Consider the following 15,373-nt stretch of genomic DNA (forward strand, 5'->3'; position numbering starts at 1 on the left):
CAGGAACAACTCCATGTGCAGACAAGACCTAAGTATCTGGATTTGTTTTTTAAATGCATAGCTCTTGATGAGACTGAGCAGACACTGTTATTCTAGTGGAAAGCACACAGGAAATGTTTTTGCTCCCGTGCTCCCTCTGCTGGCTCTGAATCAGCTGTTAACTAAAACTACTTTGAGAGCTGTGCTTTCCTAGGGCAAAAAAAAAAGTTGGTTGATTTCAGCTCCATCAGAAATAAAAGGGGAAGTGCATGCTCGCCAAATGAAAAAGGAGGAAAGGACACAAGTTAGCAAAGAGATGGCTTTCAGGCTTCAGAATGTATTGGAAGATTTAAGAAGATAAGTAGACTTTTTTCCAATCCGAATATAAGTGGAGGACAGAGTACAATGCTTTTATTTTGATGGTGGTACAGAGTTTGTACAGAACAAATTGTGGAACGTCAGCAAGAATGTGGGTGTCTTTCCAAAAGTGCCTAAAATGAATCATTACCAAGAACCCAGTTCACATTTGAGAAAGGCTACAAGACATGTCAGTTAGATATTTTAAATAAATAGAGCTCAACTCCTTTCTCAGGATATTGGATTGCAGAGCATGTGAAGTTGTACTAGTAAATTAAAATTAAATCCACTGTTTAGAGGTCAACTCTCAAGGTTACTATGCAGGATTGTTCCTCTTTGTGGTGTCTGAAATTATTTTTTAACCTACAAAGACCACTAAACCTGATCAACTTGCGTGTAGGTTTTAGATGCATAAAATCAAGCCTACAGTTATGCCATTAGGGAGACATATGCTACACTTCTAGAACCGAGAGAGCTTTGTGTGTAGTACTAATAAGAGTCATAAAACAGAGGCTATGTTTGCAAATTTTTATTAGACTAATTGGTTCAGTGTTGTCTTAAAATACAATATCCCTATATTTGACTAATTAATATACTTTTTGCAGGGATAATTACTCTGAAAATGTTTTTGCTGAGGAAAAACAGGAACTGTGGAGTTGATTTAAAGCAACCCAGGTATGTTCGAGGCTGCTTTTTCCAGCTACATTGCAGTAGACAGCCACTTGTAGCATATTAATATATTTTTTTTACTATAATAAAGGATTTTTTTCCTGTACTACCACCACCTGATCAATATGAACCACTGTTTCCAATACAAACTATGAAACAGGTACTCACATGACTGACCCCTAGGTTTGATAGACTCTTCTGTCCTACCCCTGTAGCCAGTACATTACTCTTCAGCGTCCCTCCCCCGCAACTCCAACCCCCAGATGCACAAAGCCAAATTGTGCATCAAGGAGAGCATAGACTAATTGACAATGAACATCAGCAAGGGATGGGAGATGAAGGTAAAAATTCTCAATAAGCAAAGACGTTCATTTTCAAGGTTTACTTTTTGGAATTCGGGTTTAACAAATCAGGTGAACGACCGCATTTGGGGATTTTATGCAAAAGGTTATAGTTTCTTCAAGGAGCTAATCAAACACACACACGTGCTACTTGAGAGATCTCATGCAGGAGCAACACAATACATGAGCCATACTGTTAATTTAGGATCTTCCCTAATTTTTTAAATACGTGGAAATACTATCTGATCCTCAAATGGTCATCTGAAGACTGTTTATATTTAAGCTAGCCAACCACCAAATACACAGCACAGGTAAAATGGCAACTGGCCACATGGGAATTATTTATTTATTTTGATAAATGTTTTTGGATTTAATCCTAATTTTGAAAACTTTATTTGCTGTATAAACCAGATTTTTTTAAAAGAACTGACGCAGACCTGGAAAATGGAGGGCAAACACAATTTCTCCTTTTTTAAACTGCCAAAAGAATATTTATGAGTGGTGTAAAAGTGAACCTGTGTAGTCCAAATGGACAGGTGGTAAATCTGAATAACTATGTATTTGGATAGATCAAAGTGAAAAACCAGACTAACAACGAGCATCAGATGGCATTAACCAAACAGAGTTGATCATGCACATGGGACAGATGAAAGGGAACCAAGAAAACAACAGTCACAGGAATTGCCAATAATGGGGTCAAGTTAAGCAAGCACTGAAATAATCACGAAGCATGTAATGGAGCAGGACAAAAAGATTATAGAAGGTAAGATTTGAGAGCCACATGCAAGGAAAAAATGAGGACAGAAGCAAAGGAGAAGAGTTGTCTGAGAAAATATACAACTGGTATATTACGTCCGGTCACAGCAGTAATACAAGAATTTCCAAGTTGAAAAAAAGACTAGTTATTTGCATGACAGCATTAATTCAGCAGCAGGACATCCGTGTTTAAATTAATGACAATGAAAGAAAGGGGTTAATGCTGCAAAACACCAAGTGAAAAGAGTGCAAGAGGACTGCATTGTCACACAAGGTCAGGGAGATAACCACGTGTCAATTACACTTGTTCTGACAGTAAAGCAGCAGCCCATCCGGAGTGACAATTCCATACAGTTGGCAGCATTCTGGGACTGGAAAGATCCTGCTAGATTGCACCTGCTTCATGAAATTTCAACAGGCCACAAGGAAACAAAACAAACACAAAAGGAAAACACTGACCATCTGGGTACTGCACCCTTAACACCAAAAACAGCTTTTATAGTTGGGAACATTAAGTCAGGAATTATATACATGAAAAACTTACAGGGATACTTTTAAAAAAAATAACGGTTTCCTTTTGTATATTGGAAATTTGCCCCCAGTTCCTGCCATCAAGGCCTGTGCCTCAAAACCTTAATTTCAGAAAGATAAAAACCGGCCTAATGCTGAGTTCCAGTAACAGCTGAGAGAGCCCGAGTTCCACAGAGTAACCTTAGGGACACAGTCATTCAATAAAAACGAAATGAGAGAGAAATTAAGACAAACGGTCATCTGACTTTGTACAGTAAATGGAGTATGGAGGCGGATATAGCTTTGTCTAGAAGGATGATGGAGGTTTGAGGAAAGAAAAGTAATTAGTAATTAATATTTGTACACTTTTTTAATGCTCAAAGTCAAGCAATTAATTGCAGCTTCAAGTAAGTGTACTGGTATGACTGAGACGTCAATAAAGTTCAGATTTCTGACAAGTATCCACCAGATTCATGCCTAGCCTCTGAGAACCAGTTCAAATCCTCAATAAAAGTAGTTTTCAGCACAAACTGCAGGCCAAAGTTAGGGTTACTGGGAGCAGTATATGCTGCTTCACTCCACACCCAAATCTTCCGTTTCTAGTTCTACTAGTCTCTGAATAAGCATGCATACACTTAACGAAGGATGTTTGTAGAGATGCAAGTTCTGTATTTACAACAAAGCAAAATTATACTGCATCCTAATCTTAAGAACCATGATGCTCCATTACCCAGCTTGCAATGTTGATTAAGAAATTCACGTGACAAGGAGCCTTGAGACATTTAATTTGAAGGTAGGAAGAGTATCTGGAATGCCATGTCACTTACCATCAAAAAGAACAGTTGCTGCAAAAGCAAAGGAAAGGTTCAGCATTTAATCAATCTCTAAAGCTGTTTGAATGCACTGCTTTGAAGAGTTGGCTATTGCAATGATCTTTCTGCTTAGCAGCTATGGCATAAAAATCTAGGTAATACTAGTTTGTCATGGACAATACCATTTTAGCACCTGCACCAGATATTCTCCTCTGTATACGATTCATATCCACTCAGATTAATGGTTTATTCTATACTATATACCATTAAGAACTGTGACCCACTAATAGGGTTACCATATTTCCACAAGCAAAAAAGAGGACACGGGGGGGGGGGGGGGAGCCCCGCTCTAGCCCCACCCCCATCCACTCCCTCCCACTTCCCACCCCGATTGCCCCCCTCAGAACCCCCAACCCCCCCCGCTCCTTGTCTCCTGACTGCCCCCCCGGGACCCCTGCCACTAACTGCCCCCTAGGACCCCACCCCCTATCTAAGCCGCCCTGCTTCTTGTCCCCTGACTGCCCCCTCCTGAGAACCCCCTACGACCCTACCTGTCCCCTGACTGCCCCGACCCTTATCCACACCCCCACCCCATATTCACACCCCCGCCCCCAGACCGACCCCCGGGGACTCCCATGCCCTATCCAACTGCTCCCCGCCCCCTGACAGGACCCCCAGAACTCCTGACCCATCCAACCCCCTCTGCTACCTGCCTGCCTCGAACCCTCTCCACACCCCTGCCCCCCTGACAGCCCCCCCAGAACCCCAGACCCATCTAACCCCCCCTGCTCCCTGTCCCTGACTGTTCCAACCCCTCTCCACACCCCTGCCCCCCTGACAGCCTCCCCAGAACCCCAGACCCATCTAACCTCCCCTGCTCCCTGTCCCTGACTGTCCCAACCCCTCTCCACACCCCTGCCCCCCTGACAGCCTCCCCCCAAACTCCCGACCCATCCAACCCCCCCTCCCTGTCCCCTGACCAGGGCCGGCTTTAAAGAGCCCAGGAATCGGGTTGCACTCTGGCCGGGGTTGCGGGGCTTGGGGCCGGGCCGGCGCTGCTGGGGCCCGAGCCGGCGCTGCTGGGGCCCGAGCCGGCGCTGCTGGGGCCCGAGCCGGCGCTGCTGGGGCCCGAGCCGGCGCTGCTGGGGCCCGAGCCGGGCCGGGGGTGCTCGGCCGGAACCGGGGCCAGGGCCGCGCCTCCCCAGAGCTCTCCTCCTTGCGCCCCCCCACCCCAGCTTACCTGCTGCTGCCTCCCGCTTGCCCCTGCTTCTTTTCAGACTTCCCGCGAAGATCTGATTCGCGGGAAGCAGGGGAGGGGGAGGAGCAGGTGGGCGGAGCGTTCAGGGGAGTGGAGGAGGGGAAAGACAGCTACGGGGCTGGACAGCGTGGTAAGGCTGCAGGGGATGGGGGGAGCCGGGAAGGGGCTTTGGGTGCCCAGCGGCGCTTGGCCGCCACTTTTCTGTCTATAAATAGCCAACCGGGGGGAAATCCCGGACATTTTTAGATTTTTTTAAATCCCCCCGGACGGCTATTTATAGACCGAAAAGCCGGACATGTCCGGGGAAATCCGGACATATGGTAGCCCTACCCACTAACCAAGCTTGTCCTAAAAAGATGCTTCATGACATCCACTTGGTTAATCATAACCACATAGATCCCATGAATCACGTTATATGAACTAGGTCACTGGTTCTCAGTCATGAGTATCCATACCCCTGGGGGTATGCAGAAGTACATCAACTCATTTAGATATTTGCCTAGTTTTACAAGTCTACATAAAAAGCATTAGAGAAGTCAGTACAAACTAACATTTCATACGACTTGCTTACATTGTTCAATATAAGTACAATGTTTATATTCCAATGGATTTAGAATTATATGGTAAAAATGAGAAAGTAAGCAATTTTTCAGTAATAGTGTGCTGTGACATATATTTATGTCTGATTTTGTAAGCAAGTGGCTTTTAAGTGAGGTGAAACTTGGGAGTACGCAAGACAAATCAGACTCCTGAAAGGGGTACAGTAGGTCTGGAAAGGTTGAGAGCCACATTCAGCTTTCATGCTACAAAGGAAAGGACGACAAAAATCAGTTAGTACAATGTTAACCACCTACTAACATTCAATTTCATATTGACCAGGATAAAGGAGGATGGAATCACCACCTCGGGGGGTTTTCTACACACAAGGCTTTTTTTTTAAAAGCACTACTTCTTTTAGCTGACAAAACTAATGCAACAAACCACTAGCATGTATAATTTTCAGTTTCTAATTCGAAAAAAATTTATGACACCAAAAGTGTATTATTAAAAAACCACACTGCATTCAAAGACAGCATTTTGTATGTATAAACCTGCTGTTCAATTACAAAAAAAAGTTAACGTAAGTTCGTTCATAAATAATATTTTTATTATAAATTCCAACAGCATTCAGACAGTGGGTACTCCACTGCCTAACTCTGTACATTTCACTGTGGTAACTAACTCCATTTTGTAGATAAGGAACCTGAGGAAGCCGAGTCTCACAGCAAGTTGCTGACAGAGTTGGGATTAGAATTTCAGAGATTTCTGGCTCCCGAACCTGTGCTTAATAAACTACGACACTGCCTCTCTAAATATTAAAATGAATACTCCACTATTTGTGAGAGCTCGTTTGATATTTCTGACAGTTAACTGAGAACAGTTAGGACTAAACTAAAAACAAAAACACAATAAGCAAAATCTGAAAGGTTGGTGGATTCCAATATGAGAAAGGTAAGTACAGAACTCTGCAGAGAACTCAAATGTTTGCCTTCCCGTTGAGCAAAGGGGTTTAACATGTAAATTCAAATGTGTCAGCATGTGTCACTGGCATTCTCATTCATGATATGACCAGGGAGCGCAAAGAAGCAATAAATACTTGGATCGCTAATCTGTAAATAAAAAATTACACGTATTTAGTATACTGCAATTCAGAAGGGAAGATATTTTGCATCTCTTCATTGGGGTCTATATGCACTAGGCAAGTACACTGTTGCAGGGACATTGGATGCATGTAATTATGACTGCACCATGTGTCCCTACAACAGTCAAACTACGATTTAACAAATATTGGACTGACTTGTAAGGCAACATTTCTACTTACATATCAAAATCCTGCCAAGCTACCATTAATTCTGTAGCTGGCAGTCTGGAATCCCTTATGCTAACCATCAATAAACTCTGCACTAGCGAAAGAAGTTGGAAGAGCTAAAACTTCTAGTGCTAGAGGTTTAAGGCTGCTAAAAAATGATGTTTCTTACATGACTAGCAATGGTATTTCTACACACGCATGCAGGAGGAAAAGCAGCTCTGTAAACAGGATTCAGAAGGAACACTGGTTTCATTTGGAGTGTTGATATACTTTAGGCAAGTCAAAAGTGATTCATTTGGATTCTTAAGGACGTAATGCAGATGGGGACGAGAAGGATAAGTACCACCCCCGTTAGCTCACTAGCCAGCCAAACATCATACAAAGATGAAGAGTACAACAAATTGGCCCTAAGGGTGGTGAGTTATAGGGGATACAATGGCTATTCCGCATTATGAGGTGGTAATTTTTTCTGGATTCCCCTGTGATCAGGCACATGCATGGACAGATCTGACATTAAGGTTTATATCAGATCTTTACACACATACGAGGGAGGAGGATAGGACAATGAGAAAAACACAAGCAGCCCCGTGACTAAGACAGGTCAAGAAATGACTGGCCCGTTAATAGAACAACACAATCCAAATCTACAAAAATGTGAAATTAAAGTTAAGTACAAACATCCAGCTTCAGTACAATACTAGAGACAATTCACAGATTAAATTTCTAGTTAGATTGTTGAGAGAGACAGGGTGTGTGAGCTATCTTTTATTGGATCCACTTCTGATGGTGGGAGAAAGACAAACTTCTGAGCCACACAGAGCTATTCTTCAGGTCACTAGTTCTCATTAGTAATTTACGGATTCTGAGTTTTACAATAGCTCGTTTTCTCTAATTAGATTTGTCAAAAGAGGAAAGATGTAACAAACAAGTTGGACAAGTATATATTGCTTCTCTCTCTCTCTCTCTCCTGTCTTTCAACTATTTTCAGAATTGTTTTTGTTTAGATTACTTTTATAACATTTTAGCAAAATGTCCTATAAAGGCAACACACTGAGAATTTTTTTTTTTTTTTTTTTTTTAAGAATACTACAAATAAATTACTCGGGCTATTGGCAAATTCAATAATTAACTTTTGGTCTTCTATTGCATTTATTTAGCACTTTTCATCCAAAGATCTTTCAAGAGTTCACAAAGTATCCCCATTTTACAGAGTGCTCAACTGAAGCAAACCAGGGTGCACGGAGAACTAGAAACTAGATCTCCTGACTCCTAGCTCCCCATTGTTAGAAAGGCAGGGTGATCAGGAGGCTACAATCAAAATGACCTATATATGTGGGATCATTTCATCAACTCTGGGACGAAACAGGACAACGTCTAATAGCACACAACAGCACATGATCTAAAAAGTTTGTAGTCCAAGAGTCAAAGATGTTCTCTGAAACAGGCATCAGTGACAGGAGACAGCCCGCACACCTGCTACACAGTTTATAGGTCTCGGAGTTACACTTTCTGGTACTCCCGGAACAGGCTAATGCTTGGCCCAGAATCATCACACTCAAGTGGGCTTCTACAGTTACAAATTCATAATGGTTTGTTACTACAATCATCGAGCTACCCCAGAGTGAAGCAGATTGGGGGGGGTCTAAGAGTGGGGAAGGGGTACAGTACAAATTCACCAAGACAGAAAATTTAACTTCCCACTTACCCCTTGAACTGCTACCTTTAATCTACATAATTTTAGCTCATATACTTGACTCCATAGACTGGAACATGTAAAAAGGGTAAAAAAGCCACTGCCACTTGTCTGTAAATGTATTTACTCAAATGTAACACAGACACCTTCCTTTTCTAAACAAATAAATTTAACTGACAAAGCAACCAAGAGACACTTAAAGACTAGTGATTTTCCATCCACTTGTGTCTAAAAAAAAAAAAAAAAAATCTTACCACCATAATTCACACAAGCAAAAGCCTCGTTAGAATTTGAGTCAGATCACACAGAACATCAGTCAGAGGAGTAAACCAATGGCCTTCTAAAAATATAGCTTATTTCTAAAGAATTAAGCCTTTCAAAGAAGGTTCATCTTCCAAATGCAAACAGCCCCTTTCTTTGTGACTGGGAGTTCACAGAGAAAAGAATTGAAAATTTCAGTACAAGGGTATTCACAAAAATTTATAAAAACAAATGAAACCTGTATTATCATAGTTCCCCCTGTACACTAGAAGTGTGTAAGAATTTGTTATGATTTAAAACAGGAGCAGTTTGAGGACTTTGGACACATTATAAAACACCTCTTTCATGGTGCCTAGTCTCAATTCCAGTGTGATAAAAGTTTAGAAATGGACAGTACCAGGCCCCCCGGCAAACAAAATATCACTGTTTAAGCACTTACAAAATTTGGCACCTGAATCCAGTACATGTTTTTCTGATCAGTACACAGAAAGATGGATTTGCTGCTTTTTCACATTCAGACATATTTAATAAAGAGTCCCTACCTTTCATAGAGAAACTTTATGCTTATGCAGTGGCTTTTATCCTGAAGGATCCCAAATCACTTTGAATACTAGTAGGTGGGTGAACATATGTAATGAAATGCATCCACCTCTAAGACAGTATATCCCTTCTGTGCCAGCAAAATTAATATTTTTTCAACCCACAGAGGGTATTTTAATTAGGCAGAATGTACACCTACCAAATTTGAATTTTGCCAAGACATCAGGGTGTATATCCTTACCACTGCGAAAAATGACTTTCACAGCAAGACCTTGCTTTTACATCTCTTCCAGTACACAATCAGCATAGTACCTCCACACATCATGCTATGGCACTGGTTCAGTACTGACTCACTAAGTAACACCTTCCTCTCTGAGTCCAACACGATTTCCTGCAGAACTCTGGGCTGTCCTTAGAAGCCCCTTGTCAAAGTAATGACCAGATTAACACTACTGATCTTATTAGATCTGACAAGATCACGGCCAGAGGGGGTACAGTTACAAACATAGCACAAGCAAGCAAAAATTAATTCAGGTAACACTAAGAACCCACCTAAAACCAATGAATGCCCAGTCCACTATGGAACTCAGGAACTTCACAGGACAAAAACCAGACAAACATTTTAAAACGCATCCAAGTCATGTGAAGCAATACAGACTGTTGGAGTATAAATCATACTTCAATTCACATTAGATGGGAGGTAAATTCAAATTTGTATTTACAGGCATTTGGGTGGTGTCCATCTCCATGCTAGAGGAGCACACATATCAATGGTTTCTAGCAAACTAGGGAAGAGGACATACCACAAAACAATCTAATGGGAATGAACTGAAGCTCTAGGACATTCATGGCACTTTAGATTGTAAACTCCTATGGGCAGCGACAATATTTTCTGCATCTTGCACAATACCAAGCCCAGTATTGTCACTTTAACAACAATACAGATGTCTCACTGGGCTATATGTAAGTATTTTGGAAAGGAAATTTAAATTCAACTATTTGAGACAATATGCCAAACTTTGTTTTCTTAAGCCCATGTCCAATATCAGAAAGATGTTGTCTTTTAAAAGCCAATGGGACTATGAAATTCATCAGTGTTTATTAATGTCATAAATTTGTTAGGTTTCAGAGTAGCAGCCGTGTTAGTCTGTATCTGCAAAAAGTACTCCTGTTCTTTTTATAAATTTGTTAGAGACATGAATCAATATCTTCTGAAGAAGTGAGCTGTAGCCCACGAAAGCTTATGCTGAAATAAATTTGTTAGTCTCTAAGGTGCCACAAGTACTCCTGTTCTTTTTGCGGATACAGACTAACATTGCTGCTACTTTGAAACCTATCTTCTGACAAATTTCTCTAATAACCAAATACAGGGGGGAAAAACTTCACACTGCCACAAAGGTGTGTTTATATAGACTGGTAACCTTGGTAAGCAACCCTAGGTCACAAGCTGTGGAAGCAGCAAAAATTGGCAATTACCTCAGCTGACTAAAGTACAATTTAAGTTTATTGAAGTTTTAAACACACACATTTAAAAAAAAAAAACATTCATATTCTGGGAATGAGCTGATAATAAGCCTCCTCTCTCCACACGAAATGTGTACCTTGTCCCCTGCCAACTACAGTTCGTGTCACTCTTTCCATTAAACATATGGAAAGAAACTCAAACTAAATACAGAGCCAGACTGTTTTAATATTCTAACGAAAGGACTGCCAAATGCACCTCACCAACAAAAAACAGAAACAAATGCCCCAATTCAAACAAAAATAGTGGAAGTAGTATCCTCTAATACCAATTACCAAAAATCCTCCAAGTAAAATTTAATCCAGGCTCCTTACTACCAATGAATGATCTGAGATATTGTATTTTAACCACAGCTACAATGTGTGTGTCCACTTTGCGCATGAGCCTCATTCTTTAAAAAGGTTCTTTTACAACTTTATTGAATTCTGAGAATGGAAAAATCCATTATTGAAGTTGACAATTTGAGTGCTAGCAAGAGAGTTTATTTATCAAGAGACAGTAAAGGCGGATGATAGAAAGCTCAGTTTGTTTTACTATTATACCTGCTGCCTTTACAGCGTATGAGAGAGAAATGGCGCACACAGCACTGAAAACTATCACTATTGTATGCTACAATGTAATCTCTTATTAAGAAAGAGGTCCCTACCCTTCCCCAAGTAAGGTCCAGGGACAAAACCCTAGTAAGAATCCCAGCATCCTTCCTTCCCCAGAAGCTGGGTTAGGATATCGCTTCTCATCAACGTACTGTCCCTGAACCATGGCATCTAGCTAACAGGTTTAGTCTTCTGATTAGCACGTCAGGTAAGTTTTTCATGCCCTGATTATAATCATTGTATTGTGATGTTGCATCAGTTTGTCATGACAATGCAATGTCATCATATAGATGTGACTTCATAATGCATACAATACTGGGGCATCGTATACTGATTCTTTCCAGCTCTGTGGTGCCATTAGATGGCAAGGAGGCTCTTAAAGGCTGAATACTGCTACTCTTCGGTTTAGAATTTAGGTTAGTACTGGTATCTCAAGTGCAATCAACCACTCCTTTAGAAAGGACCATGCCCAGATCAAATCTGTTTTTTCTCTAGCCAAATAAACAGCGTTTCTTTTGCAAGGTTCCACCATTTATTGGCCTGCAGTATAAACAATTCTCACTATAACTGAAACCATTTTAATGCAAATGATATGCCCATCAATAGGCATTAACCAAGCCTCACAACAGAAGTCCCACAATTGGGTTAGTTTGTAAGCAGGAAATAGTTACAACAAACAGATACCATATACTACAGACACACACATTTCAATACAGTCAGGCTTCCTTTCATTCCTTTCCCAACACCTCCAACAGCAGAGATCGGATCACCAAATCAGGAATGCAAGGTGCCAAGGTTCCACTCTCAGCCTCGGAGGCCATGAAAAAAAGTCATCTACTCTCAGAGATGGAATATGTTAGGTTTTCAAACTTAAATTCCACGGTGCAAAATACATCAGGCAGAGAGGCTTGGTTCCATCTTGCTTACAGCAATACAATGTAACTAACCCTCGTAAGAGCTATGCATTTTGAGACAATTCCACTGAAGTAATACTATTCAGTTCATCGTTCTAACAAAAAGCCCTTCTTCACGAATATCACCAGCGAACCAGACTCCCAGAAGAAAGCCAGAGAAAGTGGATAATGTAAAGTAATACCCATGCTACCATCTCTTGCTGTTTACGTTATAGGTTTCAGAGGGGTTGCCAGGTTAATCTGTATCAGCAAAAACAATGAAGAGTCCTTGGGGCACCTTAGAGACAAGGAATTTATTTGGGCATAAGCTTTCGTGGGCTAAAACCCACTTCATCAGATGCATGGAGTGGAAAATACAGTAGGCAGGTATAAATACACAGGTTTCAGAGTAGCAGCCGGGTTAGTCTGTATCCGCAAAAAGAACAGGAGTACTTGTGGCTGTAGCCCACGAAAGCTTATGCTCTAATAAATTTGTTAGTCTCTAAGGTGCCACAAGTACTCCTGTTCTTTTTATAAATACACAGTACATGAAAAGATGGGAGTTGCGTTACACCCCCTTCCCCTCCCCCCAACTTGGTGTCAGTTCACCACTAGCATTAACACAATGTAAGCTTCCTAAATCCAACATATATATTACCACAGAGACCCAAGGCACAAAATGCAGAGCCTAGTTTAGATTTCTGAATTCACACCAAGTTCTCCATTGATCCAAAATATTTTATTTGGACTCATCTTTATTTTTATACATATCAAATGCCATTTCTACTGGCGGCTTCATTATAACACCAGCCTTGTTATGAAAAAGATTACAAGTGAACACAAGTTCTCAATCCTGATTGTCTGGATCTGTGTTACCTGAAATTCATGCTTAGTGCTGCATTGCTGAAGTTTGTGTTTTTTAATGAAATCCCAATTTTATGACAGCTTTGGCTGTCCCAAGACATTAGTACAATCAGGGTTTAATGCCCTTCACAAAAACAGAATGTATTGGAAGAAATCCCTGTTCTCAGAATGTGCTCTCGCTAAGGATATCCCAAACAATGAATATACTGAGAAAAGGAACAAGCTTTTTCCTTATTCCTAAAATGGTGAAGTTGCGACATCCTCTCAGAAGTTAGTGTTTAGTGAGTAATATAATAAAAAGAAAGCAAATGGGAATCTTAGCGCAATTGTTCCTCACACAAGCACTATGCTATGCTGGAGCAGAACCATCCTTCCCTTCAGCAAAGCAATCAAAATAGAAACTTAAAGAATCATGCCTTATATGTAGACTACTCTTGACTGACCAGGTTTTGGCAGGAGCTGCGGTGTGTAATCTGGAGTGTAACTCCTTCATCAGCATTGTATCAAAGACAGCAAAAATAAACAGCTTTCGTTAGACACAGAGAACTCAAAACTCTTCTCTAACAAATGGGATGAGCAGTGTCTCCAACTCTCGTCCCCGGATTTGCTGTTTAATCCCCCCTTCCAGACCTCCCTCCCTAAAAGCAGGCACCTTCACACCAGAGCAGAACAGGTCTTTCCTGAACACACCCCAGAGCTAGTTCCTCTTTGGGAAACACCAGAGAACATTGCAGGTGCTTCCACAATCACCTCCTCTCTCTGAGCCCTGCTGAGAGCCTGCAAGCCCATCCCATCCCCCCCGACCTGGGGGCAGTAGGAGGCACATAAAGCCTCAGACCCCTCCCCACCCCCCAAGCGCGGAGAGGACACGTCTGCTCCAGGTTTCCACTCCCCTAAATCAGAGCCTGGTTTGGGGGCCGGGAGCTTAGGGGTTCTTCCCACCCCAGCCCCCCCAAGCAGAGCTTCTCTTCCTTCCCTTCCCCCCACCCCAAGTTTAGGAATTACCTCCCTTCTCAGGGCCCCAGGGGCAGCTTCCCAGCCCCCCTTACACACATGGGGGTCCCCCGCTCTAGAGAGCCTATCCCCTCCCCCACCACACAGTTGGGGGGTTCACCGTCGTGGGGACCCTACCCCCTCCCATCCGCAGCCCCGGGGGCACCTCCCTCCCGCACTGGCTCTCGGGCCCCGCCAGTCGCCCCCGGCCGGGCCCCCTCCCCCACGTCCCGGGCCGGCGCTCCGCCCCCCCCGGCGGGACTCACCTCCCCGCCGCCGCCTCGCTCTCTGCAGGGCCCGGGTAAAGGCGGGAGCCGGGGCCCTTCCCCCTGCTCCGCAGCCGCGCTGCCCAACCCCCCTCAGAGCAGCGGGCACCGGGAGCCCGAGCCGCCCTCGGCCGCCGCCATCTTCACTCCGCTCGGCAGCATCGCAGCCACCACCACTCCAGTCCAGCCGGGAGGGGGAGCGCAGGCGCGCGCCGGCCAGGTCACGTGACATGGGAGCGGCGGAAATCGGGTTCAGAAGGTCACGTGAGAAGAGGGACGGGAAAGGCGCCATACTGAGAAGGTCACGCAAAGGGGACCAGTCTGGGGGCCATATTGGGGAGGTTACACAGCTGGGAAACAGGCCTGTAGGAAGGTTTAACCAAACCTGGCACCATATTGGGAATGGCAGTGGCAGGGAGAAAACGAGTAGCCATAAAGGGCAGTCCCAGCAGGGACACAAATGAAAAAGAACAGGCGCCATGATTGGAAGGTCAACGAAAGAAGGGCAGGCTGAGCGCCATATTTGGAAGGGCAGTTTTCGCACAGGAAAGGGTGTTGCTGTCATGTTGAGAAAGGCAAATGTTGGTCGAGCATGAGGGCAAGGAAGGGCGCCATATTGGAAAGGTCACTGAAGAGTACGAATGCGGCCACCATATTGGGAAGGGCAATCGAAGCGGGGCGTGGAAGGGGTGGGCGCCATGTTGACAAGGGCAGTTATGGAGGGAGAGTGCCAATGCTGGGCGCCATGTTTGGAAGGTCATTTGCAGACTAGGGAACGTGTCATTGCAGGCCCTGTCCCCCAGCCCTTTGCACCCTACCCTGGGTGCATCGTTTAGCCGGGCCCTTGACTAGCTCAGCCGCATCCTGCATAGAGACCCTGTCCCCAAGAAGCATGCAGGCCCATTCCCCCCAGATCACCCCCCTCCCACCCTCCCGGGTGCAGAGCAGGTAAAAGAGGGTTTTCCACAAAGAAAAGGTATGAGGTTTGCTCCAGCCGCCTCTACCCACAAACGCCCCAGGGACCGTTGCTAACAAGGAGTCCGCTTCAGGCAGAGACCACACCTGGGAAACCGCCCAAAGGGCCAGAGACTGGACAGGATCCTGAGCAAGTGAAAATAGGTGAGAATGGAAACATTCGAGCCACCTAAATTACAGCAGTCACTGCCACGTATGCTATGACATGGGAGGGAGGGAGAGTGTTAAGATTGTTCTTGAAA

At 43.5% G+C, this 15,373-nt stretch overlaps 1 protein-coding gene across 1 annotated transcript in view; it reads right to left on the minus strand.

The window, feature by feature from the left end:
* Positions 1–14,170, minus strand: part of FBXO42 (F-box protein 42) — a 97,585-nt gene extending 83,415 nt beyond the window's left edge. Inside the window, exon 1 of the mRNA XM_065421245.1 lies at positions 14,157–14,170. The gene's annotated coding sequence lies outside the window, so the exon portion shown is untranslated. The remainder of the gene's footprint in view (positions 1–14,156) is intronic.
* Positions 14,171–15,373: the final 1,203 nt, after the last annotated feature.

This window comes from Emys orbicularis, chromosome 22 (genome assembly GCF_028017835.1).
Source record: "Emys orbicularis isolate rEmyOrb1 chromosome 22, rEmyOrb1.hap1, whole genome shotgun sequence".
Classification (NCBI taxonomy): domain Eukaryota; kingdom Metazoa; phylum Chordata; order Testudines; family Emydidae; genus Emys; species Emys orbicularis.